Below are 15,133 nucleotides of genomic sequence, written 5' to 3'. Positions count from 1 at the left end.
ACCTTCATTAAATATACATATGGAGTTACCAGCAAATTCCTGCCAACGTGGTCACCAGGGATGGAGCACAAATTCAGTGGATCAAGTGTAACCTTTCCAGTTGACTGACTGTAGTTTTTCTTGCAGTGTCCTAATAACAATGGCTATTTGTACAAAACAATATTAACTAAAATTTTCTGACATGGATTATGACTATTAAAGGTTCCTACTTGAATAGTAAACAATTTTTGTTAGCCAGTTTATTGAAAGACAAACTCCAACAAATTTTAACAGTATAATTCAGAAGACTGTTCACCACACTGCAGTTTGGTACCTTCCTTGACAGATGTACAAATTGAATTCATTAATTAGTTTAACATCAAAATGCCTTCCACAAACACAGGAGCAATTCCAACCATATCCAAGTCATGTGTCAACCTGTCTCCTCTTTGATTTCTGCTAGATCCACTCTACACAGCTAGCACTTATTAGTATAAAAATAGCTTGTAGTGTTAGCAGCAGTTACTTCTTCCACTGTTCTGGAGTATTCTGCCCACACGGCATCCACAATAAAATACGCAAAAAAAAAAAAAAGTTTTAATTTTAACATGAGCATCGAGTGCTTATACAACGATGGAGCCCATAGGAATTTGGTCTTGATCCTTTTAAAGGAGCCACTCTGACATACACTTGAAATAATCTATGAAAACCAGAAATGTAAAAGCTATTAATAGCTTCGGCTTTCTCACCAAGGCTGACCATGGTCCCAACTTGTGAAAAAACAAGAAGGTAGAAAAGGCATATCATCTTTAAATATGTATTACCTGCATAGGATATTGTGTTGTCTGAAGACCTTCATGTCAAAACCCTGAAAACAACTGCATTTAAGAGACCAATCTTTTCAATCAGAGGCGGCAGTACATTTAAAAAGTATATGTAATAGTATGAACAATAGTCACAGGAATGTGATCATTATAGTTAATACCATCAGCGTAAAGTCCAAAGAAACTTTATCTACACCACATGTCTGGCATTACAAGCACCGATTCTAGTTATTTCAGTGCAGAGTAATGCCCCTTACGACCAATTAAATTGGCATACATAAAATCACAATACAACAAAGCACAATGCCCGATACATCAGACGATCAACCAGAGAGCAGATGTTAAATTTTCATAGCAGAAACAAACTCTAGCAACTATTAGCATGTGATAGCTCAAATGCCAACAGATGCATTCAATTGCAACTATAATGGACGAACCATGGCTCTTGTGTGCTACAATGGTACAGAGAAGTCATATATGTACAATCACATAAAAGGGGTATCTACGGCTAGACTTGACTAACGTATGGTTTCTTGAAGAGGGAGAGGCCTTTTCAGTAGTCGAAGGGGCAACAGTCTTGGTAGTTGAGTGATCTAGCTTTGTAACATCAGCCAACACCCTTGCAATGTTGGTACTGTGGAGAGCTGAAATTTCCATATATTTCCACAGGATATGGAGCTCAACAAAAGTTACATATTGGACCCCCTTGCACCTAGAGCGTGGGCTGCACTAAAGCTCAGTCTGTCACCACAAGCAAGATTTCAGTGCGGAATTCAATACGTAACCTTAGCCTACACCACCAAGGCCTAACTTTATAGTATTTACCTTTTTATATTATAGCATCGTTATAATAAATAATTTATCAATGTAACTAAAGGTTTTTTTAATGTTGATATAATCCTTACCAGTGTCCATTGCAACTATCATTTCATAATTTTATGTCGCCCATAAGGTACGTCTGCCTCTCTAGACTGAATCGGTCAAAACGAGAGAGGCTGATTTTTCTATGCATATCTGTATAAACCATGCTGAACGAGCAAAATAGAACTTTTTTTTTCTTTCATTTTCTGTCTTAAAATTCATATGTCCTCTAATTTAAAACTTACATGATGCCACTTTATATATGCTACATCAGAATAGACTGCAAGCAGTAGAATAATTTGAAATATGTTTTTACAACACGGAAGATCTATATTTACATGTGTCATGGTAAAATCGAAAATGTATCGAAACGTGACGTCCTGATAAACATGCTATCAAATTTACGTGTCTAAAGGCTTTGAAGGGGCAAGTCTGATGAATTTGAGTTTCCACAACACCTCTGTGAGATTTGACTGGGGAACTAGACTTATTTACTGTTACATTCTGAAGAACATCATACCAAGCGATGGAAATTTTTTTGTGGCACCAAGTGCTTTAATGACAACCACTCTGCAATTCGTATTAAACACCGAGCAACATATCGCTGCTTAAATGAGTGTGAAACACTAGTTTGATTTCCACGATAATACGACGATTAAACTACTCAACAAAACTTACCTTATCTCACTTGAATAGTGTGTTTTTAAACAAACTGCATCTCCCCAACGGACCTTCCGCCTGAATATGATGTTTGATTCTCACAGATGTTTCAGTACTACCAAATACGTCATGACTCATGAGAGTTGCAGCTGCACACGGAATTCTGCAGTGCAAACTGCATTCTTAGAAAACGTGCTACATTACGAGTTCAAGCATCAGCAAAAATAAAAAAACAAATATTGTATTTTGTCAATAAATACCATTGTGGTCGCCTCCCCCTTTATCTTAAATATGCTTGACTACAACATCAGCAGTTAAATGTCTTTGTCGTTATGTGATCATATGATCCACCTCATGATTCACATCAGTTCTCTGTTGTTGGTTGAGGGTGGAAGTGTGTTTGTCGCTCTTGTGAGTGAAGTTACCAAAACTTGGGTACCTGCCCAGTGTCGTTGAAGCTTTATTCAAAAACAATCTGCTGATTATGGAGAGAAATTTGGAAAGAGTGTTGGAAGAAGTGATGGAAGTTCCAGAAGTTACGGGATGTGTTCTAACAAACAGCCAAGGTTTGTGTCTTGGTGTTAAAGGAAAGGCTTCACACGAAAGCGCTGGCATAATTAAAGCTATAGCGAGTCAGGTATCCCGATTAGAGCCCGACTCGAAAACTCCAGTGATCCTCTTCGAAAATGATACAAGACAGTGTCTCATCCAGAGTCATGGAAATGTGACAGCTGCTATATATAAAGCCCATACTGCCACGGCCTGAGAATTAGTGGGGTAAGATCGAAGCAGGTAAGATATTCATTAATTTACGAGTAGTTTTATAAATATATACGTACCTTTTAGATTATAAAGTGTATAGTTAGTTGTATGGATATTCACAATTGAAATAGTTAATGCATTTTGTAGATGTACTGCAGCATAGAGCATACCGTTCCAGAAAGTGATAATCTTTTATTGTAATGACTCGATAAATACGAAATGCGGTTAGTTAATTAGTTTCATGTTTTATGGATCTTTTGCACTATAAATTGTAATGATGTGGATAGTCATTTTACATTCACGTCACAAATTGATTTGTAAAATATTGCCTCAAGGTGAACATAAAAAAAAAGAAAAGAAAAAAACATGGAAGTGAATTAGCAATTCCAACGCACCACCTTTTACACATTACAGCAATAGAAATTCTACGGAATAGGAGTTGTAAAGGAGACAAGATCTACTCTCTTGCATCTGCTTTGATTTTCTGAACATTCCTTTTATTCTTTTACCTGTAAGGCTTGTAAAATCTCTACCTAAATGACAGGAGTGCTTCTGCGTCAGCAAACAGCACAAATCTTCACTGGTAATATAATAATGTTTTTAGCTTTGATGCCTGTTTTAACGTAAGGGGGATGGAACATAATATGTAGGTTCCCATAAGAATTGATTCTGGATCCTCTCTTGGTTCTTACCATCAATCTTCCAATGATTTTAAAGTTCAAAAACTATAATATTTGCCAATGACACAGGCATACTGATCAAGGGTTGAACTCGCCATTAAAAGATGGCACAGCACAGCTGACAGTTCATGTCTTAATGTCGCAAAGACTTATAGTGAGATTTCAAATAGGCTAAGCAGTAATGAACTGTCGGCTTCAGAAGTAAACATTATGGTTAAGTATTTTAAATGGAATACACTGTGTAAAATACTATGGGGTCTAGTTAAGTTGAAACTGAATCAACACACGTATAAACTAATGAATCACCTCAGTTTGATGTGGTTTTACATTTAGAATAATCTTTTATTGGGCTGACTTAGATAAATTTGTGTTGGCTTATTTTGCATATTCTAGAGTTATCTTCTGGGGCAGTGCACATAAAGCAAATCGTTTTTATTCCGTGGAAGCAGGCAATAAGATTATTGTGTAAATTAGATAACTATAATTGTTTTAGAATCTTGGAGTTCTTACTTACTTCCCAATACATTTACTCCTTAATAGTTTTTGTGGCTGACAATAAAAGAAACAGTTCTGTCTGAACTGCCTTTTGCACTATGCCAGTACAAGACCCAAAAATTATTTTCATGTAGACTTTTGCTATCTTGCCTAGAGTTCAGACTGAAGCTGTGTGTACTTTAGTAGGAATATATTCAAAAAGCTCTAGCCTATATAAAACAATAAATTGGGAATCCATACCAGTTCAAAAGGAAATTAGTAATATCTCATTAGTCACTCCCACAAATTGTCTAATGTGGAGAATAGAAAAGTTCTATTAACTAAATGGCAAATAGCAGTCTTTGCTTTAAAGTGGAGGGACAAGTAGTAATGCACTGTGAACTAGATGCAGTAGCATGTGGACACTATATTGTGGCAGCTGTCGTTAGTACAAAAATGAGAAGTTGCACCCCCTGATGGAATAGGAGAGGAAAGGAATGGAGTGGGGGAACAAGGCCTGCCCCTCTCGCACAGGGCTGACAGCCTGCGTTAGGTTCTGTGCTCCAGCAAAAGCAGAACTGACACAATGGTCATAAGAGACCACCAATACCTTTTGGTATTGTGAGGATCGTACTCTAACCCCATTATGGACCATAATTAGTCTCTTCAGTCATCGCAAAATAAGAAAACAATGAGCAATCCACAACACAAAGTGTAGAACATAAAGCATACACTAAAGGCTGCAGGACAATTGTTTACCCATGTTGGCAGTGTCATAAACATGGTAGATCTGACCTGATCTCTACCAGTATCTTAAGCAACCGTAAATCAAACACCCTCCACCCAAAAGTGTCACAATAAAGTGTTTGCATAATATTTACAGATGTTCTCACTGAAAAATACAACTGGAATCAAGTGAATATTAAGCTCCCAATAGTAGAAAAACAGCAGCTATTTAGGGAAATACGGAAGCGTCCGATCCCGCCCATCTGCTTTGACCCATGACATCACAAATATGGCGGAAACGACCATAAACCACAATTCCAATATGGTGCATATAAAGTCATTACGTACACATTATGAGGGCGAAAATACATCCAAAAACAAACACACGTTCCACAAAAAGTCTAATGACACTAATGGGACAAGTGCAGGAAATAGGGGGTTTTTGGTTGGGGACAAACTAAATATAAACAAATTTAGACACCCAACTCCATACAAAACCACGCAAAACGGCGAAAAAAACTGACATCGCAAAACTCTCCAAATACCACTAAACACAAATCATCTGGAATCTGACACTTCCCTTGACCTATATAGCTCAAAAACATCCCCCGATACCAATACCAACATTCACAACCACACATTGGGATCCAACACTTCCCTTGACCTGTTATCTTTAAGGCATGTCCCTGGTCCGATACGCCGGAACTTTAAGTACGCCTCATTTCTTCACGACATACTGAACACTTCACGACTTCATCCAAAAATCCGAATAGTTGAAGAAATTTTATTAGAGACAACGCACTGTCCCCCATCATCGCTGACAACCGAAAACTGTTGACCCTGTCAGTCATATCCGTACGTACCAAAGACATAAAAAAAGCAACTTACCAAAATTCACACACGACGCCACACTCGCAAACTAAACCAAAAACATCACCAACACACCACCAGAGAGCACCACCGATCGCATCAAAATGACACCTACAAACACGCCACTCTCACAAACTAAGTTCCACACCGTCGTGACGTCACACACAACAGCCTTACGTCACGGGTCAAATCCGACGGGTGGGATCAGACGCTTCGGTCGACCCCTATTTAGTATAATCAAAGAGGCAGCAGGTTTTTTGAAGTAGCAGCTTTCTTTTTAAGTTACTTGATTGAATTTAGTTAGCATAAGAATAAATAGCATTAAGTAGTATAGTGATTATTTTAATATTGTACACAGAATGACAACAGACAAGGAAATTCATGAAACTTAATGTATATTTTGGTACTTTGACTCATTCCTCATCCCTGAAGGTTCTCCTCCATGATGGGAGCCATGGGACTCTATGCATGGAAAAAATATATATATATATATATATATAACAAGACGTAAGACCTGGGAATGCAAAATGTAGGACCTTGCTATACAGTAGAGCTCTAGTCTCAAAGCAGAGTTCAGCAGCAGCAGCTGTTTATTGTTAGTACACAGATTATATAGGCTACACTGTTTAGTTTAGTGGAGTTCTTGCATGCTTCAGAGCAGAAGTGAACAGTAGTTGTTTATTTATCTGTCTGAGTGGAGCTAATTTTTATGTCATAAAAGTTTGCATATTTTTCTGTCGTTTGTGTTGCGTAAATTCAACTTCTTGGCTAGTGTTGCATTACATATGGTACAGACTGTAATTGATTGAAGATGGATAGGAACTACACCTGTTGTGTACAGATGCAGGGGGAATTGGCCACTATCTGTAAACAGTTAGCTGTTTTGGCCATGCTCAGCAGGCTTCAGGCTGCCACCCTGGGCGGTGGTGCTCGGACATCTCTGGAGCCTGTAGCATCATGTGCTGATGCTGTTGTGCCTTCCAATTCGTATGTCCCAGCTGGTTCACACATGCCTGAGAGTGATTGGTGAAGGGATGTGAATCTCTGGGTGGGAGACAAAAGTGGGTACCAGTTGCTGTCCCCTTATGTCTTGAAAACTTGTTTGAGTTGTTGTCTACCTCTGAAAACACAACAAGCTTGTCATTGGGAGCTTCAGTGATGGTGATGGAGCCCCTCAGGCAACAGTAGGCAGGTCGGGAAAGGCCAGAGTCTACTGTTTCCTAGCCAGGAATCTTATCGAAGATGTGAAGGAGCCTCTCCCAGGAGTGATTCAGTCAGTGGGTGCACCCAGCCACAAATCATAACTCATGTAGGCATAAATAATACCTGCCGCCTGGGTTCAGAAGCCATCCTTGGTTCCTACTGGCAGCTGTGTGATTTGGTGAAGACAGCAAGCCCAGCCCCTAGGTTGCAAGCAGAGCTGTTGTTTTTGCAGCATCACTCCTAGAACCAACCATGGTCCTCTACTTTGAAGTCAAGTGGAAGGATTAAACCAGAGGCTCTTGACGGTTCTACAATATTTCTAGTTGTGGATTTCTTAACCTGAAGAATTATAGGGTCTCCTTAAAAAGTCGGGCACGCACTTCTTTCAGGAAGCATCTGCTAGGGTAATGGAATACATATGGTGTGAATATGTGGGCTTTTTAGGTCCGATACGACGCGCAAGTCGCCGAAGTGGCGTCAAATCAAAATACTTGCACCAGGCGAACGGTCTACTCGACGGGAGGCCGTGGTCACAAGACATCACCAGGTTCATTATGATTCCAGACAATGTAGCATTCATTATAGTACTTTGGAGAAAGAAAATGTTAATATAGTACTGTATTAATGAACTGTTGGAGCTTTTTGGAAAATGTCCCAGAACTAGCCTCACTTACAAACAGTAACAATGCCCGCACAGAGCTAGGGACAGAAAACTGGCAGAAATCGTATGTCAATAGCAATGAAATTCTGAAACATGGAACTATTGATGATAAAAAAGTAACAAGGTGGAGCAAACATGGTCATTGGACACTTTAATAGACCCCCCTGTCTCAGGAGCAGAAGAGGTGGAACATCTGCAACTTGATGAAAATTTCCCAGTCATGTTGTAGAACTGGGTAGAGGTTTCAACTTGTCAGCTATAAACTGGAACACTTGAGCAATTTGGTTGGCTAGTAGGGATAGGGAATCATGTGTAATTGTTCTAAGCATCTTATCTGAAAATTACCTTGAGCAGTTAATTGGAGGACTGACTCGTGAACATAACATCTTAGATATGCTGGTAACAAACAGAACTCAGAATTTATGACTCAGTTAACATAGAACAGAGGAACAGTGCTCAGCATCACTGAATGTGGCTGTAAATAGGAAACTAAGAATGGTAGGAGGATCTTTCTGCTTACAAGGGAACCTCCCCATCGCACCCCCCTCAGATTTAGTTATAAGTTGGCTCAGTGGATAGGCCTTAATAACTGAACACAGATCAGTCAAGAAAACAGGAAGAAGTTGTGTGGAACTATGAAAAGAATAAGCAAAATATACAAACTGAGTAGTCCATGTGCAAGATAAGCAACATCAAGGATAGTGTGAGCTCAGGAGTGCCGTGGTCCCGTGGTTAGCATGAGCAGCTACGGAACGAGAGGTCCCTAGGTTCAAGTCTTCTCTCGAGTGAGAGGTTTAGTTTCTTTATTTTCCCAAAGTTATGATCTGTCCGATCGTTCATTGACATCTCTGTTCACTGTAATAAGTTTTAGTGTCTGTGTTTTGCGACCGCACCGCAAAACCGTGCGATTAGTAGACGAAAGGACGTGCCTCTCCAATGGGAACCAAAAACATTTGATGGCAAGGTCATAGGTCAACCATTTCCTCCACAGGAAAACATATCTGATATATTCTATACGACACTGGTGACGGCATGTCCATCGCATGACAGGAATATGTTGTCGACCCACCTAACTTGTACACTTGGCGAATGGGCAAAAAGATTCTTCTTCCTTGCCCAATTTAGGTTTTCTTGTGGATGTGATAATCACTCCCAAAAAAGTGATGAAAACATAAGAGTTGGTCACATAAACTGCAACAAATGAATGCAAGTTTCACAGTCGCACAGTTTTCCCTGTGCTCTGTCAAAACATATGTTTTTAACGTATTCAAATTTTTCCGTGTGTAGACTGTCAAATCCTGCATATGTCCAAGCAAATCTGAACATATCCTGGAATTTTGGAGAGCGAAGTTGATTGTGTGATAATTGACACACGATCACATAAACAATACTGCTCTGTGTACCTGTGCAGCTTTGCAAAATTCATAGAATCTTTTCACAAAGTATTTCACTTGCCGAAAACCAAACACATATAACGGTTGCACAAGAAGTGTACAACCTGGAGGAATGGTAATCACATCTACTCCCACACTAAAATTGTACAATGCCTGATCCTTCTGTCCTGTATAGCTGTCAAGGAGTAAGGCAAAACCTTTGCCTGCGTAAGGAGCAATCACACGTTCATTAAAGTCTTTCACTAGTCTCTTCTCAATTTTTGCTGACACACTGCAATTCACAATGACATTCGGCGTTTGCGCAAGTACCCTATTCACCTGTTGCTGAACTTGTGGTCCAAATACACCATTTTATTCCTGCAAACATAAATAAAATGTAGGTAAAATTAATCTTGCTTCGTTCAGAGCATATTGTGTGGTATAACTATGTAAAGTGGCATGCAGCTGGTCTACAGTACATTCCGTGTCGCCTTCTCCAACTAACGATAATGTGCGGGTCGATTTCATTTCATAGTTAAAATCAGACTGATCTGTGTTGATAATATATGGGTCTTCACGCTGTTGGAATCTGACGTTAGTTTCTGTAACAAACGTCTTGGAACACTCTAAAAGTTCTTCCAGTTTATTCGCGTAGTTCTTGCTTACATATTTTGTAATCTTCCTGCTCGTAATTTTGTATTTTCTTTTGAATGTGAAAAGCCAATGAGATGAAGCCTTGAAGTCCAGGCCGATTTCTTTAGCATAATGCAATCCCCAAATCTGTAGGTCTGTATCATGCACTGCACTTAATTCATTTCTGGCTTTAATAAATTGTCGGTATACATGGTTTTCTAGTTCACTGAACTTCTGTCTCGGGTTCCACCTCGTTCCATGACTTCTTTGCAATATTTAATTGTGCTTTTTTCCTCGATCCCTTTAAATTTCATAAATTTATTTGTTACTTCACTCCATAATCTATATTTGTGCCTATTAATTGGTTTGGACAGTAACCTGTATTGAAGCATTTCCTTCATGTAACCCAAAGAAATACCATCAGATTGAAGTCACAGTATTTCCTCTTCATGTTCTTCATACAGATCGTCAACAATCTCATCATCTGGTACATACAGCAGCCGCGCAGCAATCAGCAAGGTATCGTCATCACTACACGTACTCTCTATCAACAAATGTAGAAAATAATCATACAAATGTTAGACAGTCATTCGATCCCTTAAGGAACTTTCAAATTCCTTACAGTTCGGAAAACATTTGTTGACCTTGTTTTTGAAGTCGCGAGCTATATTTGCTGGGTTCATATTGCCCACGGAATACATCTCGTGTATTTAATGCACTCTCGTCCAAAATAGCGAACAGTCAACTGCCAGCCAGGGAGCCTCGTTAGCAGGAATACTCTCTCCTCAGTGCACTGTAGTTGACTGACATCATGTGTTTCGATGGTTGTTTAGGTGTAGGGTCCCCATACTACGGCGCAGTTACCTTGCATCGGACGGACGGGTGGACAGACAGATAATAATTGTCTGAAAATAAAAAATTAAATTTTTCACTCGAGGGAGAACTTGAACCTAGAACCTCTCATTCCGCAGCTGCTCACGCTAACCACGGGACCACGATGCTCCTGATCTCACACTATCATTGATGTTGCCAACCTTGCGCATGGACTACTCAGTTTGTATATTTTACTTATTCTTTACATAGTTCCACACAACTTCTTCCTGTTTTCTCAATTGATCTGTGTTCAGTTTTTCAAGGCCTGTCCACTGTGCCAACTTACAACTAAATCTGAGGGGGGTTGGATGGGGAAGTTCCCTTGTTAGTAAGAGTGACATGGAACAGGTTCCAGATTACTTGTAGTCAGCAAGAAATTTTGCCTCCAGCACTAACAATATTAAGTATCAATGGACAAAGTTAAACAGCATTGTACAATACTCTTTAGACAGTATGAGCGGAGCAAACTTGTGAGGGTGGAAAAGAACCACCATGGTTCAACAGACATGTTAGAAAGCTGTTAAAAAAGCAAAGAGAGCTACACTGCAAATTGAAACATATTTAAATCCTCACACAAAAAAATTAAATTAAGCCGAAATTAGCGTAAGGAGAGCAATGTGTTAAGTATTCAACAAATTCGAAAGTAAATTTCTGTCATCCAACTCGACAAAAAAAGATCACGTTGTAGTATCTCCTTTAAATCATTGCACAAATGACAAAATGGCTGATATCGAAATAAGTGACCATGGGGTAGAAAAGCAACTGAAATCATTCAATAGAGGGAAGGCCTCTGGACCTAATGGGATACCAGTAAGATTCAACATGTTGTTGTTGTTGTTGTTGTTGTGGTGGTGGTGGTGGTGGTGGTGGTGGTGGTGGTGGTGGTGGTGGTGGTCTTCGGTCCTGAGACTGGTTTGATGCAACTCTCCATGCTATTCTATCCTGTGCAAGCTCCTTCATCTCCCAGTACCTACTGCAACTTACATCCTTCTGAATCTGCTTAGTGTGTCCATCTCTCGGTCTCCCTCTATGATTTTTACCCTCCACGCTGCCCTCCAATGCTAAATTTGTGATCCCTTGATGCCTCAGATGATGTACTACCAACTGATCCCTTCCTCTAGTCAAATTGTGCTACAAACTTCTCTTCTCCCCAATCCTATTCAATACCTCCTCATTAGTTATGCGATCTACCCACCTAATCTTCAACATTCTTCTGTAGCACCACATTTCGAAAGCTTCTATTCTCTTCTTGTCCAAACTATTTATCGTCCATGTTTCACTCCCATACATGGCTACACTCCATACAAATACTTTCAGAAACGACTTCCTGAGACATAAATCTATATTCGATGTTAACAAATTTCTCTTCTTCAGAAACGCTTTCCTTGCCATTGCCAGTCTACGTTTTATATCCTCTCTACTTCGACCATCATCAGTTTCTTTGCTCCCCAAATAGCAAAGCTCCTTTACTGCTTTAAGTGTATCATTTCCTAATCTAATTCCCTCAGCATCACCCGACTTAATTCGACTATATTCCATTATCCTCATTTTGCTTTTGTTGATGTTCATCTTATATCCTCCTCTCAAGACACTGTCCATTGCGTTCAACTGCTCTTCTAAGTCCTTTGCTGTCTCTGGCAGAATTACAATGTCATCGGCGAACCTCAAAGTTTTTATTTTTTCTCCATGGATTTTAATACCTACTCCGAATTTTTCTTTTGTTTCCTTTACTGCTTGCTCAATATACAGATTGAATAACATCGGGGAGAGGCTACAACCCTTTCTCACTCCCTTCCCAACCACTGCTTCCCTTTTATGTCCCTCAACTCTTACTACTGCCATCTGGTTTCTGTACAAATTGTAAATAGCCTTTCGCTCCCTGTATTCTACTCCTACCACCTTCAGAATTTGAAAGAGAGTATTCCAGTCAACATTGTCAAAAGCTTTCACTAAGTCTACAAATGCTAGATATGTAGGTTTGCCTTTCCGTAATCTTTCTCCTGGGATAAATCGTAAGGTCAGTATTGCCTTATGTTCCAACATTTCTACGGAATCCAAACTGATCTTCCCGAGGTCGGCTTCTACTAGTTTCTCCATCCGCCTGTAAATAATTCGTGTTAATGTTTTGCAGCTGTGACTTACTAAACTGATCGCCTGTCTCAAACATCTTGTTCACCAGATGGCAGCGTTTTGTCAGGACTGGCTCTCCTAAGGCCGTCAGTAGTTCTAATGGAATGTTGTCTTCTCCCGGGGCCTTGTTTCGACTCAGGTCTTTCAGTGCTCTGTCAAACTCTTCACGCAGTATCTTACCTCCCATTTCGTCTTCATCTACATCCTCATCCATTTCCATAATATTGTCCTCAAGTACATCGCCCTTGTATAAACCTTCTATATACTCCTTCCACCTTTCTGCCTTCCCTTCTTTGCTTAGAACTGGGTTTCCATCTGAGCTGTTGATATTCATACAAGTGGCTCTCTTTTCTCCAAAGGTCTCTTTAATTTTCCTGTAGGCGGTGTTTATCTTACCCCTAGTGAGATAAGCCTCTACATCCTTACATTTGTCCTCTACATAGAGTATGTGAAAGAATCTGCCCCTCTTGTAGCAGCAGTGTACTGTTAGTCTCTAGAGAGCCGAAGTGCTCCTGATGATTGGAAAAGAACACAGGTCATTCTCTTTTCAAGAAACATTGAACACACGCATAACTACATCTCTGATGTCAGTCAGTCGTAGAAGTTTGCATCATCTTTTTCATTTGTGTATCTTGACATACCAGCACCCAAGTAGACAACATGTTCCTTGACTTCCATAAGGCATCCAATACAGTTACAGACTACCACCTAATGAACAAAATATGCTACGGTCGCAGGGTCGAATCCTGCCTCAGGCATGGATGTGTGTGATGTCCTTAGGTTAGTTAGGTTTAATTAGTTCTAAGTTCTAGGCGACTGATGACCTCAGACATTAAGTCGTTTAGTGCTCAGAGCCATTTGAACCATTTGAACATACATGAACATACAGAATATCAGATCAATTGTGTGACTGGATTGAAGAGTTTCTAGCAAACAGAACACAGCATGCCACTCTCATCGGAGATAAGTCTCCTGATGTAAAAGTGACTTTGCGCATACTACAAGGGCATGTTATGGGTATCTTTTACTATATACATGGTGTCCCATTTATCTTAACCATTCTAATAACTGGTTGTCCAGGTACAACTTATAAAATGCTTTAAGCAAGTGTTCTTTAGCCATCAGGGGTACATCAATCAGCATGATTGCTTTCATTGTAGCTTTGTTTTTTACAAAGATACGAACAGCAGTATGACTTTTTTAAATGGCACCCTGTATTTTTTATTCAGTAATTCATTACCTCTCCTAAAGGCCTATTCAAACATATCACAGTTTACCATTCACTGAAATACATCATCATTAATTACATAACACAATGTTGACTTTGAGCCGGGAATCACAAACTCGTCCACTTACTGGAGTTGTCAGAAAACAAATGAAAACCAAGTAAAAACATAACACAAAATTGACTTTGACTCTCCTGTACCATTGCCCAAGAGCAGAACACTCAAAGGCAACACTTCCAGTGTTGCCTGCTGAAGAGAATTACAAGCAAGCATGGTATGTTCCTGCATGTCCTCTGGAGTAGTTGGAATATCACAATAGACAACATCTTTAATGCATTCCTGGAGAGAGAGGGGGGGGGGGGGGGGGGGAATCCAGAGTATTTAAATCGGGACACTAATCTGGCTGGCAGAATACCTTCGGTTCAGAACAAGAGATGCACACAAGGCATTATGTGCTGGAAGTGTTGATACCACATAAGCATTCTCATTCTTAGTGGCACTTCATCCAGAAGAGGAGGAAGATTGCGTCAGTGGAAGTTGGCATACGCTGTGCCGTTTAGACTACCATTGATGAATAAGGGCCAATAATTGTAGTACCAAGCATCCCACACCAGACGTTAACTCTCCATGGAAGCTGATGTTCCACCTGTCTAAGTCATTGTGGGTTGCCACTAGACCAATAATGCATGTTCCTTGTATTTACCTGACCTTCATTTGAGAAGGAACATTCATCAGTAAATAGACATTGTTGAAGAAGTTGGGTTGTCGAGGATTTGCTGCTGTGCCCACTGAGAGAACTGTACACGATTTTTGAAATCATTTCCATGCAATTCTTGATGTAGGTGTACATGGAAAGGATGAAACCTGTGACATGTAAGAATACGATGTACGCTGGTTTTAGTAATGCCATTCTCGTGTTCAAGCTGTCATGTGCTCACCTGTGGATTCATAGCAACAGAAGTGAAAACAGTAACTTTGGCAGCTTCATCTGTGCGAGTGCTATGACGATTGTGTTGTCATGGGTTGAAACTTCCCATTTCCTGAAGTGTCGCAACAAGATGAGAAAAGATCCATCGGGAAGTTGGGTTCTTGTCACGATATCACTCTCTGTACAGTTCCGCTGCCTGCATAGCATTTCGCCTACCTTCAACAACAACAACAATAAAAGAAACATTATGTCGATGCAGTTTTGTAGAAA

General features: G+C 39.9%; 1 protein-coding gene and 1 long non-coding RNA gene across 2 annotated transcripts in view; one reads left to right on the top strand and one right to left on the bottom strand.

Annotated features, from left to right (window-relative positions):
• The window catches only part of LOC126284247 (protein downstream neighbor of son homolog), an 84,524-nt gene extending 82,103 nt beyond the window's left edge, over positions 1-2,421 (bottom strand). The window contains exon 1 of the mRNA XM_049983044.1: positions 2,343-2,421. The gene's annotated coding sequence lies outside the window, so the exon portion shown is untranslated. The remainder of the gene's footprint in view (positions 1-2,342) is intronic.
• A 389-nt stretch (positions 2,422-2,810) lies between these two features.
• The window catches only part of LOC126284248 (uncharacterized), a 30,683-nt gene continuing 18,360 nt past the window's right edge, over positions 2,811-15,133 (top strand). Inside the window, exon 1 of the long non-coding RNA XR_007551455.1 lies at positions 2,811-3,116. This is a non-coding gene — a long non-coding RNA (uncharacterized LOC126284248). The remainder of the gene's footprint in view (positions 3,117-15,133) is intronic.

Source organism: Schistocerca gregaria, chromosome 8 (genome assembly GCF_023897955.1).
Source record: "Schistocerca gregaria isolate iqSchGreg1 chromosome 8, iqSchGreg1.2, whole genome shotgun sequence".
In the NCBI taxonomy this organism is placed as follows: domain Eukaryota; kingdom Metazoa; phylum Arthropoda; class Insecta; order Orthoptera; family Acrididae; genus Schistocerca; species Schistocerca gregaria.
The sequence above is the reverse complement of the archived record's forward strand: the minus strand, read 5'-3'. Positions and strand labels throughout refer to the sequence as shown.